We start from the raw sequence: 20,137 nt of genomic DNA, 5'->3' as shown, positions 1-20,137 counted from the left end.
TATATTGAAAGCAGTCTATTATGAGACACTAGAGGAGGGCAAGCTACCCCAGACTATGCGGGAGGCCCAAATCACCTCTCTCTTGAAACCGGGTAAACCCCAGTCTCAGTGTGAGTCATACCGACCTTTGTCACTTTTAAACTGTGACACCAAAATACTAGCGAAAGTGCTGCCACTAGGCTGAATCTCTTGATGGAGCGCCTAGTATTGCCGGATCAGGCGGGCTTTGTCCCTAATCGCGCTACGTCTCATAACCTAAGGACTTTAATGTCAGTATTGCAGGACATCGACCCCCGTTGCACGGCAGTAGCTGTTTTTTAGACGCCACTAAGGCATTCAATTCGGTGGAATGGGACTACCTGATAGGGACACTGGGAAGCATAGGGATACCACCATCCTTCTTGAGCTGGGTGCAATTATTGTACAGTCAACCGCAGGCCACAGTAAAGCTTAATTGAGTCAGGTCCATGCCCTTCTCTGTCTCCAGGGGCACGAGGCAGGGCTGCCCCCTCTTCCCTATATTATTTGCGTTAGCAATAGAACCACTAGTGGCAAAATTACCACAGCACCATAAAAATAGCGCCTTGATCTACCCAGCTCGACAGCTTCTTATCTCCTAAAATGCGAATGATATGACCCTATGTGTGAAAAACCCGCAGGATAATCTCAACCCCGTGTTGCATGAGATTACTAAATATGGAGCTCTCTCAGGTATACAAATAAATTGGAATAAGTCAGCAATGTTCCCCCTAACTGCCTGGATGGTACAGCACCAGCTGGACTATCCATTAGTATGGGAGGCGGAGGAATTCAAATATTTAGACATATATGTCACACGCGACAAAGATACTTTAATGCGTACCATTTATGGGAGAGCCATTGATAAAGTGACGAATAATATAAACAAATGGATAAAACTGCCCCTGTCCATGGCCAAGTTTCTAAAGATGACGGTACTGCCGAAATTCCTTTATTTGTTTATTGACATCCCATATCATCCTGAAAGGTTCTTCTTTAATACGCTTAGAGCGCAAATGGTTAGACTCATTTGGGGAGGGGGTCAGACGAGACTCAATTTGGATACATTGATGCTCCCATACCGTCAAGGTGGGTACGCTGTCCCTAATTTCGAGCATTATTATTACTGTGCGCAGGCGCATTTCGCCACCTACTGGTTCCAACCACCCCCCTTTATGCCGCATCTTGCTGTAGAGGATGGGCATATGGCTCCGGTGCCCCCAGAGGGGTACATCTATGTTCCAATAGGGCCGCAAAAGAGACCCGTCCACGTTAGACTGCACAGTCGCGGCGTGGAAATTGCTAGAGCGTAAAACGGAAGCAGAGATAATGTACTCTCCTATGGTGACACTGGTGAATAACCCCCTATTGGCGGTTACCTGTGAAGGGATATGTAAGAGGCTCTTGAAGCAATTAGGTTACAAGACATGGGGGGACCTCTACATTGCAATAAAATTCCGCGCTCAGGATAAATTCTTTGGAGAACACACGCCTACACATATGGACATTTTCCTATACACTAGATTGCGCCAAAGACTAAAAGATTTAACCCCGCAGTTTCCGGACAGCCGAACATTTGTTTGTCCCTTCACACATTTCTACAGTCGGACAAGCCTAGGCATGTCATCTCCATATTATACAAACAGAGACGAGCTGCTATCCCCGCAAAGTCACTAAGACCAAGGGCAGAATGGGATAAAGATTTGGAGACCCCGCTGATGAACAGTGGGAGGTTGGATGCCAACAGACAGAGGCAATTACAGGTAATAGCAGGTTACGTTTAGAACACTACAAATTCATTCACAGGCTGTACTATACACCAGCTAAACTCTGTAGAATCCAACTTGGAGAATCTGACAGATGTGTCAGGTGTAGTAGGAAAGGGGCGGATTTCATGCACCTCGCATGGTGGTGCCCCAAGTTAGCTAAGTTCTGGGTAGAAGTCTTTGCTGCAATGTCTGAAATGTTAGGGATACAGCTGAACCCATCACCGCTGATAGTGCTACTAGGCCTTTTCATGACTGTCGTCATCACCCATAAAAAGTATCGGGCGCTGGGTATGTTACTAGCAAAGACGCAGGTGGCGTGCATATGGGGGTGGGGACGAGCCCTAAGTTTAAGGCCTGGTTGGGAGATCTCACTACTTGGCAAGAGCACCTGCACGACTATGCAGAACTACTGCCAATGAAATCTAGACCTAAAGACATCTGGAGCTCGTTGACAGCCTATCTGCTAGAGCACCAAGAAGAAGAGGGGAGGGTACCAGTATGAACAACATTTTGGGACTGAGTGTAGCCACAGTTTCCTTCCGATAATAGCAGCAATATTGTATCTCCTTTTGTTGATAATATGTCCCTTCGTTCCGTGCCCTGCATTGCATTTTGCGATGCAGGGCGCAGGATATGAAATTCATTTTATTAATTTAATTGTTTACTTACCTGCAATCATCCAGATTCCGCTGTTTATAACCCCCCACCCTGCCGCTCCCCCGCCCCACCTGCCTACCCCACCACAACTCCCTCCACTGGCGCGGCTGAGTCAGTTACTTGTACTTACCTTAAGCATAATAAATAATAAAAAAATTAATTATTTTAAAATTATCACCTGTGTAAGACACAAAAAAACATAGTTACAATATATATTTAACAACACAAAATAATTTGTAAAACATTTCATTTGCCTTTTTTGCGGTTCTCAGAATATATTAAACTTCACTACAAACAGTGAGTTCAATAGTACTCATCACATAACAGCGGGCAGAAAAAAAGACAATCCATAAGGATATCTTAAAAAAACAAGTCAACATTCTCAAGAACAATATAAAAAATAGAAGTAAAACATATCTTACATGATTTTTTCTAAGAGCAATTTCTTACGTAAATATGACACATCTGAAACAATCATAAAATAACAAAACATTGTGATTCATTTTCTTACACTGTAAATAATGTTACTTACAAATATATGCTGACAAACTACACAGCAAAAACTCCTTAATGGTTTCACACACGTTTCCTTACGGCCAAATAGTATGCATCAGTCCTTTGTTTGGAAGTTGTTCAATAGTAATCCTGAACGTCCGCCTCCCAGCCTTCTGATCCAAAACCACCGACATCATCTACTGGTCCCCCAGGACTCATTCATCAGTCCGACGCAGTTCAACATCTACATGGCCACCCTAACACAAGTTGCCCACCATCACAACTTCAACAACATCTCCTACACAAAGAACACCCACCTCATCCTCTTCCTCACTAAGAAGCCACATACCACCAAAAGCAACCTCCACGACACAGTGAAGGATGCCACCAACTAAATAAATAGCAGCACTGTAAACACTAATTGGCACAAGATGAAGGTACTCATCCTCAGACCCACCCCCTCAGCCTCAGACAAGTCCTACTACCTGACTGCACCGTGAACAGTACTAACACCTACCAACCATGTCCACAACATAGGATTCAACCTCAACTCCTCCCTCTCCATGTGTAACAAAGTCTACACCGTCTCCTCGTACTGCTATAACACCCTCCACATGCTCCGCAACATTTACAAGTGGATCCTAAACAAAAGAAGAAGAACAGTGACACAGGCCCTCATCAGCAGCAGACTACACTGTGGCAAAACACTCTACACATGAATTGCAGGCAAACACCTACAACAACTACAAAAAATCCAAAAGACCTCCACATGAGTGATCATCAATGTCGCCGGCTGCACCCATATCATCCACCACTTGATCCACCTACACTGTCTCAACATCAACAAAAGGATCACCTTAAAGCTCCTTACCCTCACTTCCAAAATACTCTATAACACCAGACTAATCTACCTTAACAGCAGTAATCCTAAAGGGCAAATTTTGATCTTAAAATGTTGCCTTTAAAAATATTAGGTAAGAATTTGGTAACTCTTTGGGCAAACGTTGCTTAAAAACTAATTGAGTATCATAACAATGTATCCAACCTTTCAGACATTTTAAATAAACCATGTACTGTCCAGATGTGGTAGAAGGTCCATCATGACATATAATAGCAACAGCTACAAAAGTTCTTCCTGATATTGAACATTGACCAGCTACACAATTTTTAATTAAAGTGTTCAATTTTCTTCCATCAGCTCTACAACGTTGCAGCATTAAAATAACATACTGTCCATTTCTTTGTATAAGTAATGTTGATGACATTTCTGATTTACATTGGCTACACTCCATGTTTTGACTTGCTCCTCTTTTTAGATTGTTTAAAGACACTGATTCACAGTCAGGTAAAGTCAAATATATGAATCTCTCAGTGTCTATGTCAGTGCTACATGTAAACAAACAATTTTGACAGTCATGTTGCCATTTATAAGAAAGGCCAAAAAGGTTTTCAATATCTATACCTTCATCTTCCAGTACACCAAGCATAAACATTAAAAATTCCTGACAATCTTGCTGAATATTCTGCGTAAATTGAGTACAACCAAAACATATGTCCAAAACATTTTGAATATCAGAAACACTTTGTATTTTACTTTTATCACTAGTACATTTCTGATAAACCGAATTCAACAATGAACAGAATCTTTTGTACCGATTTTCTACAATATGCTGTTACAAACTTTCAAGAAAAAAAACAACATTAACAACTACATTAGCATAGCAGTTGACACCACAACTATTTTCAAACCGATAACCAACATTCTCTTCAACACTGTCCTTTTTCTTTTTGCTTGCAGGCGCAACTTCATTTTGGTTTTTTTCTTTCTCTAGAGTTTCACAACAGATATTCTCAAATCTTTTTTTTCTACCTACCACGCGCTTTTCAACTATTGGATATTGACCTAAATAGGGTGCATATTCTCTTCTTAACGGTAAACAGTCATAATATCAATTCCAAAATAAAGAATGGACATAATATCGAAGTAAAAATATAGAATGGACAAAATATCGAATGGACACAATATAGTCGTTAAAAATATCGAATTTAAGGTAAGTAATATCGATTTTCAAAATATAGAAGTCAAAATATCGAAGTATACAATATAGGCATTAAATATATCGATTTTTTAATAATATCAATTTTTTTAAAGTGTTTTGTATGTTAGTATATGTGTGAAAAGTGTATATTAATTTTTGTAATGTATGTTTAATGTATTTTAAGTAATGAATTTTATGTTATTTAATTTTTGCGTAATTTAATTATGCAGCGGGTTGTGGGTTTATAGGGGAATAGGGTGGGAAGTAATTTAATTATATTAAATTAAATATTACGTTTTTAGCAATTATTATTAATTTTTTATTAAATTTTGCTTTTTAGTTCTGTAGCGGGTTGTGGGTTTATAGGGGAATAGGGTGGGAAGTAATTTAATTGTAAGTAATTAAATATTTTTATTTATTTATTGGTATTAATTTTGCATTTATTGATATTTTTTAATTGGTAATTAATCTTTATTAAGTGCCAATTAATTTGTATTAATTGATTAATTGTTAATTATGTTAATTTTCTAAATTTATTTTCTGTAGAGGGTTGTAGGTTTATAGGGGAATAGGGTGGGAAGTAATTTAATTGTAATTAAGTAAATAATGTTTTTCATTTATTGGTATTGATTTTAAATGTATTGTTAATTATTTTTTAATTGGTAATTAATTTCTATTAATTGGCAATTATTTTGTATTAATTGGTAATTATTTTGTAATAATTAAATATTTGATAATTATGATAATTGTATTAATGTATTTTCTGTAGTGGGATGTGGGTTTATAGGGTAAGAGGGTGGGAAGTAATGTAATTGTAATTAATTACATGTTAAAAATACTTTTTGTGTATTGATAATTAATTTACTCTTAATTTTTAATTGGTATTAACTTGTATTATTAATTAGTTTTTGTTATTGAAAATTAATTAGTTGTTAAATAATTATGAATAGGTTATTAATTTATAATAACTAATATGTAGTTGTATTTCTAATTAATTATTACATAATATTAAATTGGTTATTAATTTCAATTAATGTTTTATTGGGATTGATATTTAATTTATTTTTAATAATATATTAAATCATTACTTTCCCTACTGTTAAACTCACTGGAGTGGGAATAGTAATTTTCACCCTCCTGCTATGCAACGCTTTCCCTACTGTTGCACTCTCTGGTGTGGGAATAGTATTTTTTACCCCTACGCTATCCAACGCTTTCCCTACTGTTGCACTCTCTGGAGTGGGAATAGTAATTTTTACCCCTACGCTATCCAAAGCTTTCCCTACTGTTGCACTATCTGGAGTGGGAATAGTAATTTTCACACTCCCGCTATCCAACGCTTTCCCTACTGCTGCACTCTCTGGAGTGGGAATAGTATTTTTTACCCCTACGCTATCCAACGCTTTCCCTACTGTTGCACTCTCTGGAGTGGGAATAGTAATTTTAACCCCTACGCTATCCAATGCTTTCCCTACTGTTGTACTCTCTGGAGTGGAAATAGTAATTTTTACCCTTCCAATATCCAACGCTTTCCCTACTGTTGCACTCTCTGGAGTGGGAATAGTAATTTTTACCCCTACGCTATCCAATGCTTTCCCTACTGTTGCACGCTCTGGAGTTGGAATAGTAATTTTTACCCCCCCGCTATCCAACGCTTTCCCTACTGATGCCTACCCTACTGTTGCACTCTCTGGAGTGGGAATAGTCATTTTTACCCTTATGCTATCCAAAGCTTTCCCTACTGTTGCACTCACTGGAGTGGGAATAGTATTTTTTACCCCTACGCTATCCAACGCTTTCCCTACTGTTTCACTCTATGGAGTGGGAATATTAATTTTTACCCCTAGGCTATCCAACGCATTCCCTACTGTTGCACTTTCTGGAGTGGGAATAGTACTTTTTTACCCCTACACTATCCAACGCTTTCCCTACTGTTGCACTCACTGGAGTGGGAATAGTATTTTTTACCCTCCCGCTATCCAACGCTTTCCCTACTGTTGAACTCTCTGGAGTGGGAATAGTAATTTTTACCCTTACGCTATCCAAAGCTTTCCCTACTGTTGCACTCACTGGAGTCGGAATAGTATTTTTTACCCCTACGCTATCCAACGCTTTCCCTACTGTTGCACTCTCTTGAGTGGGAATAGTAATTTTTACCCCTACGCTATCCAATGCTTTCCCTACTGTTGCACGCTCTGGAGTTGGAATAGTAATTTTTACCCCCCCGCTATCCAACGCTTTCCCTACTGATGCCTACCCTACTGTTGCACTCTCTGGAGTGGGAATAGTCATTTTTACCCTTATGCTATCCAAAGCTTTCCCTACTGTTGCACTCACTGGAGTGGGAATAGTATTTTTTACCCCTACGCTATCCAACGCTTTCCCTACTGTTGCACTCTATGGAGTGGGAATATTAATTTTTACCCCTAGGCTATCCAACGCATTCCCTACTGTTGCACTTTCTGGAGTGGGAATAGTACTTTTTTACCCCTACACTATCCAACGCTTTCCCTACTGTTGCACTCACTGGAGTGGGAATAGTATTTTTTACCCTCCCGCTATCCAACGCTTTCCCTACTGTTGAACTCTCTGGAGTGGGAATAGTAATTTTTACCCTTACGCTATCCAAAGCTTTCCCTACTGTTGCACTCACTGGAGTCGGAATAGTATTTTTTACCCCTACGCTATCCAACGCTTTCCCTACTGTTGCACTCTCTTGAGTGGGAATAGTAATTTTTACGCCTACGCTATCCAACGCTTTCCCTACTGTTGCACTCACTGGACTGGTAATATTAAATGTTACCCTCCTGCTATCCTACGGTAAAATATTTACATTTTTTATTAATAACTTAAATTAATTATATCTTAATTTTAAGGTTATTTGAGTATTTCTAAGTATGTTTTAGTTAATTATATTTATTATTTCATTAATTTTAAATTACTTTTCAGACATTTAAAAAAATTCGATATTTTGACTGACTATATTTTTTACAGACTATATTTTGGATTCGATATTTTTGTACTTACCTGTTTGTAGATAGGAATTCGATATTTTGGCATTCTATATTTTGGTGACTATATTTTGGTAAGTCTATATTTTGTCATTCTATATTATGTCAGTGATCCCTTCTTAACCTATTGTACTCTTTCACACAATTTGCATCTGCACAAACCTTTGTCTCATCAAATTCAATCAAGTACAATCCAGATAAAGTTCTGACTCGAGACAAAGCAACATATGCCATACCTTCTTTAAACACGGTACTTCCAATATTAACTAAAGCACAATCTACACTTAAACCTTGAGATTTATGAATGGTCACCGCATATGCCAAACAAACAGGAAACTCCTTTCTGCAGACATACAAATCTTTTACAAGCAAAAAACGAGCTGCACAATGACTAACTTGTTGTACTCCAGCAATTTCATCGAATTTGATTTTCAAAAATTCAATCCCACCTCTATATACATAATTAACAAAATCAACAATTTTATTCATTGCTCCATTTACTAAACCTTTTTCCACATTCAAATTATGTTCCAAAATTACCCTACAATTTACACATGCATATACATTCTTTTATAAACCAGCAGTTTTACTTATCGATTTCTATAAACAATCCAATTTCCTCTTCAACTTTTCACTCAAAATAATACTGATTCCTTCATGTTCTATTTTATCAATTGCTTCAAAGTTTATAATTTCTTCATTTTCCAACGTTAACATTTCTTTATTGAATATAGAACATTCACCCAGATTTGCCATTAAGCAGATTACAGATTTGTTTTTTGCAATTCTCATGTATATTTTCTCTGGGACAATATTTGCATTTGGAAACAAATTGGAAAGTAATCGTCTCTGTAAAGTTTGTTCTCCATGTTTGTCAATTTTCCAATTCTTATATCTTGAAGAATAGTTCCATAATCAACATCAATTGCCTCTCATATATTTGTAGTAAGTTCCTTATACTGAAAATATGACCAAATGTTTACATTGACAATGTTACCCAAACACTTTCAAGTATCTTCATGCACCAGTGTTTTAAACACTGGCTGTCCTTTTACGGGAGTAAGTTGTAGAAGATCTCCAAAAACTATGACATGTTTTCCTTCGAATAATAAGTCATACTCTGTTTAAAGAATTTGCTGCATTCTTAAATGCACAAAGGCAATCATTAAGTTTGAGACCATGCCTACCTCATCAATAATGAGAAGCTTCATTTTTCCTCAACACTCTTGAAACTTCACAAGAAGCTTCTCCAGATAGCTTGTGGTATTCTAATTTGTTGTCATGCTCTACTGGTAGCATTAATAAACAAGGTAAAGTAATTCATTTAATATTGTGAGCTGCTAATCCAGTTGGAGCAGTGACAACACAAGACAAATGCAACTTAGTCCTTTTCTTTAGAAAACTTGGGATTACTTTAATTAAAAAACTTTTTCCTGTTCCAGCTATTCCACTCACATTCATATGGATAGGTTCAAATGATGAGCAAGAGCATTATTTCTTCTCATGAAGTAATCCATGGTCAATCAGTTCTCTCACTTGCTCATATATTTCTTTCCGCTCAAGATTTAGTTGTTCTTCCAAGTTTCCTAAGTTTGTTACATCTTCTTGACGTTGATACATTGCTGTTTCCACCTCTTCCATAGCAGTTGCTGCTTCATTTAGAACAATTGGTTCTCCTAATGGGTTCTGGCTCAATGGAGCAGAAGTTTGACTGTCTTGAGAACTCTCTCTAGCAATCTCAGCTGCAATTGTAGCTTCTTGCTCAATTTCGTAATTCTATCATAAAAGGGGTGGTGTGCACTCCATGCTTTCCAGGATAATCAATTCCAGTCCATATTTCTTATACTTGACTACTTGCGTGCATCTTGGGTTTCGCCTTGCCATCGCGCAATTAGAATCCAAATGTGGGGAGCCCAACATTCACGCTCCACACCCTGATGCACTGCATTTTGTTTTGCGGATACAAGATCCACCATATGTTTGTCCGTTTGTCCTCGTACATGTTTAACCAAGTTTTAACCTTAAAGATTGGTCAAATAACTTCCATTGTTTCTGTTTGTTCCACATATTCAACAAATTGCGTTTTTTTGGGAACTTAACGTATTAACATGTGCCCATCCAAGCCTCCTTGTGAATACGATCCATACGCAAAAAGTAGTTCTCAGCAGCATTCCTTTATTCATGATCCAATGCATTTCGAGCACTTATATGCTCTTCATCAGGAGTAACTGGAATTTAACATAACGAAATTTACATTAATCTTAAAGAAACCACATTCAATTTAATATGCATTTCATAACTAAAACATTTCCATCGCTTCATTTAATTACGAATATACGTTCATTAAAAATAACCACACATGGGGCTCGATTCCGATCCGGTAAAATGCGCTCCGAATCGTCGTACGGAGCAATTTTCCCCGTACGAATCGTACCCGTACACGTCCCCGTACGTACGACGAAGTACGATCAGTACCAGGAGCCAAAGACCGTACGAGTCGTACAGGACTCCGTACGACTAAAATATCCGTACGAGTCTCACTCGGAACCCGCTGTACGTGACATCGCTACGGTTTGCGGCTGGTTTTTACGACCCAGCAAGTACGATTCGTGTCGGGTACGCAACGTACAACCCTTTTTTTTGCGGGAGCAGCAAACAGCCGTAAACGCATAGCTCGCGTCGAAACAAGCACAGAACGCCCCCCCGGGGATGCCGCGTACCCCCCATGATCGCCGGGGTACGCGACGTACCCCTGCGATCATGTGGGGTACGCGGCGTACACCAAGCGTACATGGGGTACGCACCGTACCCCATGTACGGTGGGCGTACGGTGCGCACCCCATGTACGCTGGGTGTACGCCGCGTACCCCACATGATCGCAGGGGTACGGCGCGTACCCCGGCGATCATGTGGGGTACGTGTCGTACGGTGTGTATGTGAATGAGCGCTTTTCCGTACGAATCGCCCTTACCTGACGCCGACCGTACGAATAGCGTCCTGATCACCCGGTCCGGATCGTACTCGCCGGGTCGTACGGTGTGTTTACGAGTCGTACGGAAACGGCTACGAATACGAATCGTACGGGGGATTTTTTTTACCGGATCGGAATCGGCGCCATGGTGTTTCAGATAAGACTAATGATAACCTGAAGATTAAAAAGGCCAAAATATTTTACTATCAAGCTTTCTGATTTTACTCGTGCATATTTCCTACTTTCTCTGCATGCCTGTTCAGTGCGTTCAGGCTTACCTATCCTTCGCGCTTATCTATGGCTATTATGATTCAAATGCTTGAATTTCAAACTGCTTTATGTGTTACCAAAGCTTTCTAATTCCGCCGGCGTGCTATGCGTACCTGCTTTCCTATTCTCCCAATCACAGGTCCGGGTTCTTCACGAACTCTAGATAGTTTCATCACTCTCAGCTCGATTTATAAACTAAATTGGCCCCTCCCCCTCACGTGCAAACCCTAAAAACTAATGATTACACCAAAATGTGCCTTGCATACTCCCATGGCCATAATGCATCTTGCCCTCAGTAAACTGTGTGTGCACCAAGCGTAAATCAATCATTTTTTATGTGCTTTCAATAATAATAACTTTAAGAATTAATGTCTTTTTCATTTCCAAATGCCTCCTTTGACGCTGACGAGAACTCGCTATTCTAATAATATGTGGCCTGTTTCAAACGTAAGTTCCTTTCTTTCTTTGTCTTTTCATCTCGGGTGCATCACCAACATGTGGCAGTTTAGTATTAATCATAAAAGGGGTGGTGTGCACTCCATGCTTTCAAGGATAATCAATTCCAGTCCATATTTCTTATACTTATACTGCGTGCAACTTGGGTTTCGCCTTGCCATCGCGCAATTAGAATCCAAATTCGTAATTCAACATTTTCACATAATTAGCAAAAACAGGACATTCTAAAGTATCTTTAGTTGCATTAAAGTAATCTTCATAGCTCTCAAAATCTCCAAGTAATTCCAATTCTGAACGCCATGGCTTGAAAAGTTGCAAAAGAGCTAAATAGTAAAATTCTCTTTTGTCAGGTGTTTTACAACTCAGTTTACGGTGATTAATCAAATGTCCTTTTCTTTGTTTCACCAGACATCCTTCGGAACCAATCACGACATATATACCATTATTGATGTTTTCGGTAATATTCCGTTTAAAAATATAGTTTTGCAGCACTTCATAGAGACAAATGTTCTCAAGATGATGACTTCTATTTGGATAATATGTATCCAACATATTTGTTTTCACAATATCTGTACTTTCTGTCTCTTTTTCAGCTAAATATTTAATTTCTTGTACAGATTTAAGAACTTGGTTTCGTGTTGTAGCAAGACCTACACATACCCAAATGATTCTTCTCGATTTAGAGTAGACTTGCAGATGATAAGGGATCCGAGCATTCATACGCTCCAATTGCTCGATGAGATAACATCTTCAAACTGTAACTGTATAATTTCTTACTTAGACTCTTCCCATGGTAAATCTCTTCCCACATTTCCTTCAATTCCGTCTTTTCTGACTTTGTTATGTACGATGTCACATATCGACCAACAGCAATGGAATTGTCTGCAACATATTGAATATCCATATTAGCATTCCACATGGACAAAATGACTGGGTTGTAGTCATTTATGTATTTTGACTCTTCATTTCTTCTTAAGTTGTTGGTATTTTTAGAAGACTTTCTTTTGATAGTATGTTGCAAAGATGACATAAAACTGTTCACTCTTCCTTTCGATATTACAGGTCGAGGAAATGCAAAACGGTATTTGCTGTAGAATTTGTCCTTAGATTTGTACTTTCGACGACAGTATTTCCCACAACTATGGCTTTGGACTCGTAAGACTTGTTGTCTTAAGTCCTTATCGTGTGTACTTTTGGGTACTTCACATGTAGCATATTCTTAAAAAAAAGACAACACAGTATCATCTGAGTCTGTTCCAAATTTGGGAGCATCTTTGATCCAATATAGCATATGTATGTGAGGAGCACCTCTTGCTTGATACTCCTTTCTCCAAGGGAAATCCAGAACCTCTCCAAGAGGAGGATTTTTTTATTGGTGATAAAAGACATCATAGCTTCGAATCTATGATTGAAATACCTGCATAAATTAACAGGATCCAAAGAGCACAATTCTCCAGGTGTCTTGTATTCGATATTTAGCATATTTGGATTTGCCTCTCGAAGAAATTGCAGTAAATCATCCCAAGCATATTCAGCACAGCTTAGAGTAAGGAACCATGTAGGAGTTCCTAAGTTCCTTAGCATACATTTGAGTTATCCGTGACGACGGTACCAGTACTCAGTATTACGCTGACATTCCATCAGATTAATCAGCTGAGATTCCAAAACATTATCTTTCTGCTGTACTTTATCCATAAATTTCTTTTACCAAAACATTTTGCAGATATATACCTTTTTTCAATATATGGTTTATTGCACAAGAAAGTCCAGACAAATTACTCTGAAACAAAAGATTAAAAAATACGGAATACATTGTCGAAATCTTGGATCTTCTGCATATAATCTTGATGTCCGGTATTCAGGTGCAGGAATCTGCACAGGTCGTTTCATCATATCGTCCTACTTTTCCTGTAGGAAACAACTGTGGGAAACAACGAACTTCCAAACTTTTTTCCCATACACTAATGGGACTTCCTTTTGCTTCTTTCATTTGAAATAACTCTATAGCATACCCCATCATTTCTTTGGAATGCAATGGATGAACACTGTAATCTTCGTAGATTTCTTCAGTTCTGGACACACCCACTTTTTCAATTTGTCCAGATGGCAAGTCACTATCTTCTTGTACAATTAATTCTTCATCTCCCACATACACATTTTTGTAATATTGATTCTTTTTTACCAGATACAAACTTGCCTTTTTCACTTTCCTAACACCCACTAATTCTTGCCAGATTTTCTTGCTCTTAGTAGGAACGCCTTTAACAAGAATACCTAAAGGTTCATTCTCTACATTTTCTATATCACGAATTTCAATATTTTTATTTAAATATAGAGGCAAATATACAACTATTCCCTATAATCCTCTCTGTAAATCAGAAGGAGGCAATTTCCCTGTCTTAGGCTCCATGCTAACAATAGCCTGAAATGGATGCACACATTGAATAAGAATAGACTCATAGGTATTTAAATCCATCAGTTCCGAAGGAATATTTACCAACTCAAGATTATTACGCACAGCTCTAGCAGGCATTTTGTTCTCATCTAATTTGTTATAACAATATTTACAAATACGCTGATCAGAAACCAAATCCAAACAATTCTCTACCAACAAATAAGTTGCAAAATCCTTCCACTCATTATTTTCATTTTCACTTTTTAAATATAGATCAACAGTCCTGGTCTGATTTTTATAATGAATTTGTCGACAACAGATACAAGAAAAATGTGGCCATTCACCTGAAATCACCTTAAACTGTATATTTTCTTGCTCAAAATTTTCTACACTGCACTGTCCTGCATTCTCTTCCCAATTTTCTTCTATTAATCTCTCATTTTTTCCACTGTCTTCCTGAGGACCAAAGTAACTAATTTGAATTTCATCACAAACATTTGTTACATCCGATACAGATCCATGCAAAAGAGCACTGTTCAACTTTTTTAACATTAGTGCTGGACTTTTCGCGTAATACAATGTTCTGACTAATTTTCTTATCTGAGTATGATGAACTGCTAACATCCTGAAATGGTGGAAAACACTTCAACACACTTTTTTAGACACACAAGCCATAGAATGACCTTGCAAACCAATATTTTCTCTCATGCTGCGAGGGTCTAGTCCTTGCAACATCTTAATCTTTTGTTTAACCCCTTCAGTGCTAAGGCACCATTAATATTTACATTAATTTTCCATTGAAATGAATGGAAAGTTCATGACGAGTTACCCTTGTCATTAGCAGCCAAGAGGTTAACACTTTTCTTAGTATAATTACGTAAGAAATTGCGAACAAAATCAATAGATTCTTGCCGCACACTGCAATTATTACTACAATTCCAAGTGTACACTGGAACTTTAGGACGTCTCCCTAAAACTTCACCAGCTAATACCTCTTCTGCATTTCTAGAAATAATTTTCTCTTTCTCAATAGGGCAACCATTTCTAACCTCATAAGCACGACCACTGGTGTCAACTGCATGAAACAAATCATTACTCTGAAGATAACTTTCTTCATTAAAAAAAAGCTGAGAACTTGAACTATGTTTCCATTCACCAAACAAAACCTCACAAAAATGACTTCTGTTAATTAATCTTCTTCACTTACTTTTGGACTTCTTTAAATGGATTCGCTTATCTAGTGATCTAACTCTATTGATTACTAAAATAAACAATTTTCTTTTCAATTCCAAAGCTTTCTCAACTTCATTTTCTATAGCTTTCTTCTTCTTATAAAATAGTTTTTTTCTTACATACATTAATTTCTTTAATTAAATTTGTTACAAATCTATTATACATTTGTTTCCTAATTTCTATAAATTGTTTTTGTCTCCTTTTACTATACACAGTTTTGTCTAAACTTGATGTTCCATTATTCTTCTCTTTATTAGTATTTTTTTTTCGTTGCTGATACACTAAAAACATTTTTCTCTTTCTGAACACTACTCTTAGTCTTTAATATTTTCCTCAAAAAAGTGCTCCTGCTCTTACCAGGACTTTCTTTCTCTTTGTTAAGACATGTCTCTTCGGTATACACCCGTTACAACGCATCTTTTACTCCGCACTACCATTACAACGCGACTTTTACAACGAATACCATTACAACGCATTGCGCTGGGGGGCGCTCTAGGATACGGAATAAGTATAATTTACTATCCAACACCTTCCCTAGGGTCCACGGGGACTGGAGTTAGAATAGTAAATTATACTTACCACTATCCAGCACCTCAAAGCGCTATGCGTTGTAATGGTATGCGTTGTAATGGTCGCGTTGTAACGGTAGGTAGTTGTAACAGTATGCGTTGTAACATGGTACATCCTGTCTCTTCATGTAAATCTTCATGATGACTGCTCTTCAAATACACACTTTTCTTTTGTTGCTTGCACTTTTGGAACTTCGTTGGCATCATACAGTATTTTCAGTATCGATAAAAAAAACCTATATTAAAAAAATATATATAACATTACAAAAAAAATATATCAAATATTCTATTATATTGCTTACAAAAACAGAGGGAGGATTATGAGGACAAACCTCGGACTATAAAAATAAAAGGACTTACAACAAAAGAACAAAGAGTATGAAACAAGGAAAATATAATAAAAAATGAGAGTATAAATAGACACTGCAATATAACGGAATAAAGAAACAACCGCGGCCTGTGGAGGGAGTTGCGGTGGGGCAGGCAGGCGGGGCAGGGGAGGGACAGGGTGAGGAGGGATAAACAACAGAATGTGGATCATTACAGGTAAGTAAACAATTAAATTAATAAAACGAATTTCGGGACATATTATCAACAAAAAGCGATTGATTATCGCCACTTTTATCGGCAGGAAAAGGCCGATAAAGTGACGATAATGAGCTTGATAATATGCTCTTGAGAATTCTCCTTACCAGGCCAGGTTAACACTGGAACCTGGGCTCCCATAGCAATTTACAAGAACCTAGGGGCATATTACCAAGGGGGGCGATAGGCAATTATCGCCGATTTAGCGGCGTTTTCGGCCACTAAGCGGCGATAATTCTATCGGTCTATTAGCAAGCTGTTGCTAACTGACGTTAGCAACAGCTTTTAGGCGATAGCAAGCGGTTTGGGGCCCGCTTTGCATGTCAGCGATGTTTATCGCTAATGACATGCAAAGTGGGGGTACCCAACTAGTTAGCGACTGAAAGCAGTCGCTAACGTTGCTGTCACCTATTAGCAAGGCAGGCGTAGCGTTGGAAATATTTGCACTAAGTGCATATATCTCCAAATACTAACACTTGCCCAAACCAGTTCTTAGCCATGTTATCCAATGGGAGGTGGATAACATGGCTAAGAGCATTAAGTCACTAATGCGTGAATATCGCTGTATTCTCAGCGATATTCACGCATTTCACCGCTTTCGCTGGATATTTTAGCACAATGGAGAAAAACGTTGCTAATAGCATGTTTTCTCCGCTAACATATCCAGTGATAGGCAGCGATACAAAAATCGTCGCTAGGCCTATTTAGCGATAAATATCGCTACTTTTTGGTAATATGCCTCTTATTACCAAGCCCATTTTCACCATTTTATCAGCAGTTTCCTGCCCATAAAACGTAGATAATTTTAAAACCGGTCCTTAATAATATGCCCATCAGTGCCATATTATCAGTAAAGGGCGATACATTATTGCCGCTTTTACCGGCAGGAAACTGCCACTAAAGCGGAGATAATGGTCTTGATAATATATCCTTGTGAATTCCATAGAAGCCCAGGTTAAGACCATAACCTGGGCTTCCATGTAGAATTCACAAGGATATATTATCGAGGCCATTAACGCCGCTTTACCGGCAGTTTCCTGCAGATAAAAGTGGCGATAATGTATAGCCCTTTCTTGAAAATATGGCCCATAATCCTTTAATGTACAGAGATGCACAAAATGATATTAAACAAAAAAACTTAACAGCATGCAATATAGCAAAACACATTTACTACTATAAAACGTTTAACAATGGACAAATATAGGGGCATATTATCAAGACAGGCGATAACGTTATCAACGCTTTATCTGCAGTTTTCTACCCATAAAGCGACAATAATATTATCGCCTGTCTTGATATACCCCATAATTCCTTAATGTACAAAGATGCACCGCACACACTCCCATACAACTTATCAACTCACCTTTCAAATTGATTTGTAGATTAAGAAGAATACCACTCACACAGTGGATATTCTTGTACCAAATGTGGACATTAAATGGATTGGACAGAGAGGATTAAAGTGTCACCAATTGATGCCATTGGTTAAATCCTTTATGCATCTCCAACACCCTGACCTCATAATTGTGCACTGTGGTGGGAATGACCTAGGCACTTTGACTGGGGTAGCTCTGGGAATGCTTACGAAGGACACCTTTGCACAATTGATGACACTGTTGCCCAAAACTGCCTTTGTATATTCTAATATATGCAAAAGGCAGAAATAGAAGCGGTCCAACCACTATTGTCCACAGTTTGAAAAAGCTAGGAAAAATGTGAATAAATCTGTTTCTGCCTTTCTCCGAGACTACCGAATGGGGTCCATTTACAACAACAATCTGCATTTTAATATGCATGGCATCTATAGGAGAGATGGTGTAGATTTTACAGATGAGGGGAACAGAGTCTTCCTCATAAACTTAAGACTCTGCATCGGTACTTACTTATAGGTACCTAAATATCCCAATAAACTCAAGGGCTCTTTTTAGAGCCACACAACAAATAAACAAATAGACTTCATAAATATCTAAAATTATTTTTATTTTTCTTACTTACGTACACTTATGTGACGACTTTCAACATTCCAGGTGTACGTCGTCCATACGTGCTTGGTATGCGTACAATAAATCTACCACCCCCTGAGCAACAGTATATGTTCAGAATGTTTCTACCCTACCCCCTTTCCTTATTTCTTAACTTTGTTTTACTGTTTCCTTGTGATTCGGCTGTTGTGACAAATAAGATGGCTGCCAACACTTCCTGGTTTGGAGTATTGACAGCCAATCAGCATTCAGCTCCTGCAATTAATTGTACGGATTTCTGTACACGTACTGCGCGATTTCTCTTTAAAAAATAAAAGAGAGTAAACATCCATATACGACCCCCTGAGCAACCGTAAAGGATCAGAATGTTTCTACCCTGCCCCCTTCCCTTATTTCTCAACTTTGTTTTACTGTTTTCTTGTGACTCCGTGCTACTGAGGCACAAGATGGCCTCCAACACTTCCTGGTTTCGAGTGTTGATATTATCAAACCCATTATTGACACTTTCCTGCCGATAAAGTGGCGATAATTTTGTCGCCCAGGCTTGATAATATGGCCCAGAGTGCGTAGTGTACAGCAGCCTTTCTGTAAAATCTATAATTTCCTTCGAGCAGTGACAACAGATACCTTACAACAGTCTGACAAACAGATCCACAACCTTATTACGCCACTTTTGAGTCACTTTTAACATGGGTAAAGTGACGCAAGGAGCTTGTAAATCTTCGTTTCACTTTTCAAGAAAAAATCTCAACTCCAGACTCTGCTAGACAGTTTTAATGTTCTTTTCTCTCTCTTTCTCTCTCTCACTCTCTGTGACATAATTTCTCTTTCTCTCTTAAACCTATAGACACTGCTGTCCACTTGCACATGTAGAAGAACAGCCCAACTGAAGTGGTGAATTCCACTGGCTGAACTCTTTGGCCGCAGTGTTTATACAACAGTAAGCACAGGGGCTTAGATCTACAATACCTTCCTAGCATTGCATTAGAAATAAGTCGACATATTTACAATCCCGTTATGCCACTTTTGTGTCAGTAACGCAGTAGGCACTTCCATATAGACACCACTTGAACGTGGCATTATAACAAGTAAAATGTACGAGGCACCGTGCACACGTAAAACCATAGAGTTGCCTTGACTTGTAATGGTTCAGCTCATTTACTCACATCTACATAATTCTAAACTCTAATTTTCTTTTTTGTTTTCCAGATTGCCAATCGGACATATTATGAAGTCATTTAACAATGTGCTTATAATATTGTTTGTTATTAAACTTATTTTTCTACTTGTTTGCAATATAGTTTAAGTTTTGTTTAGTTATTGTTTTAATAAAAGTTAATTAAAAAAAGTACATACTTCTTTTATTTTGTGGGGGGGGAGGGGTGTATGACGGTCCACAATAGAAATAATGTTGAAATAGTATATTAAGATATTCAAGACTAGGATTGAAAACTAATGACTTCTATTTCCTCTGAATAGACTACAACTTAGAAAAGAAATTAAAATAATACGAAACAATGTGTACCACATTTACAAACCTCCTGCAACATTTTCCCATGCAAACTCACCCCCTTACAAAATTAAATGTTTGGCCCTCAATCATACCCCTCAAACCATGGAAACAATCACCCCACAAAGATTTCTATAATGTATGAGGAGCTGTGTGGCCCTCCACCTACTACCCTGG

The 20,137-nt window shown here is 38.1% G+C and overlaps 1 protein-coding gene across 1 annotated transcript in view; it reads left to right on the top strand.

The window, feature by feature from the left end:
• Positions 1-20,137, top strand: part of LOC147668298 (scavenger receptor cysteine-rich domain-containing protein DMBT1-like) — a 158,627-nt gene that overhangs the window by 79,728 nt on the left and 58,762 nt on the right. The window lies entirely within an intron of this gene.

This window comes from Lissotriton vulgaris, unplaced genomic scaffold, assembly GCF_964263255.1.
Source record: "Lissotriton vulgaris unplaced genomic scaffold, aLisVul1.2 SCAFFOLD_1331, whole genome shotgun sequence".
Lineage (NCBI taxonomy): Eukaryota > Metazoa > Chordata > Amphibia > Caudata > Salamandridae > Lissotriton > Lissotriton vulgaris.
The sequence above is the reverse complement of the archived record's forward strand: the minus strand, read 5'-3'. Positions and strand labels throughout refer to the sequence as shown.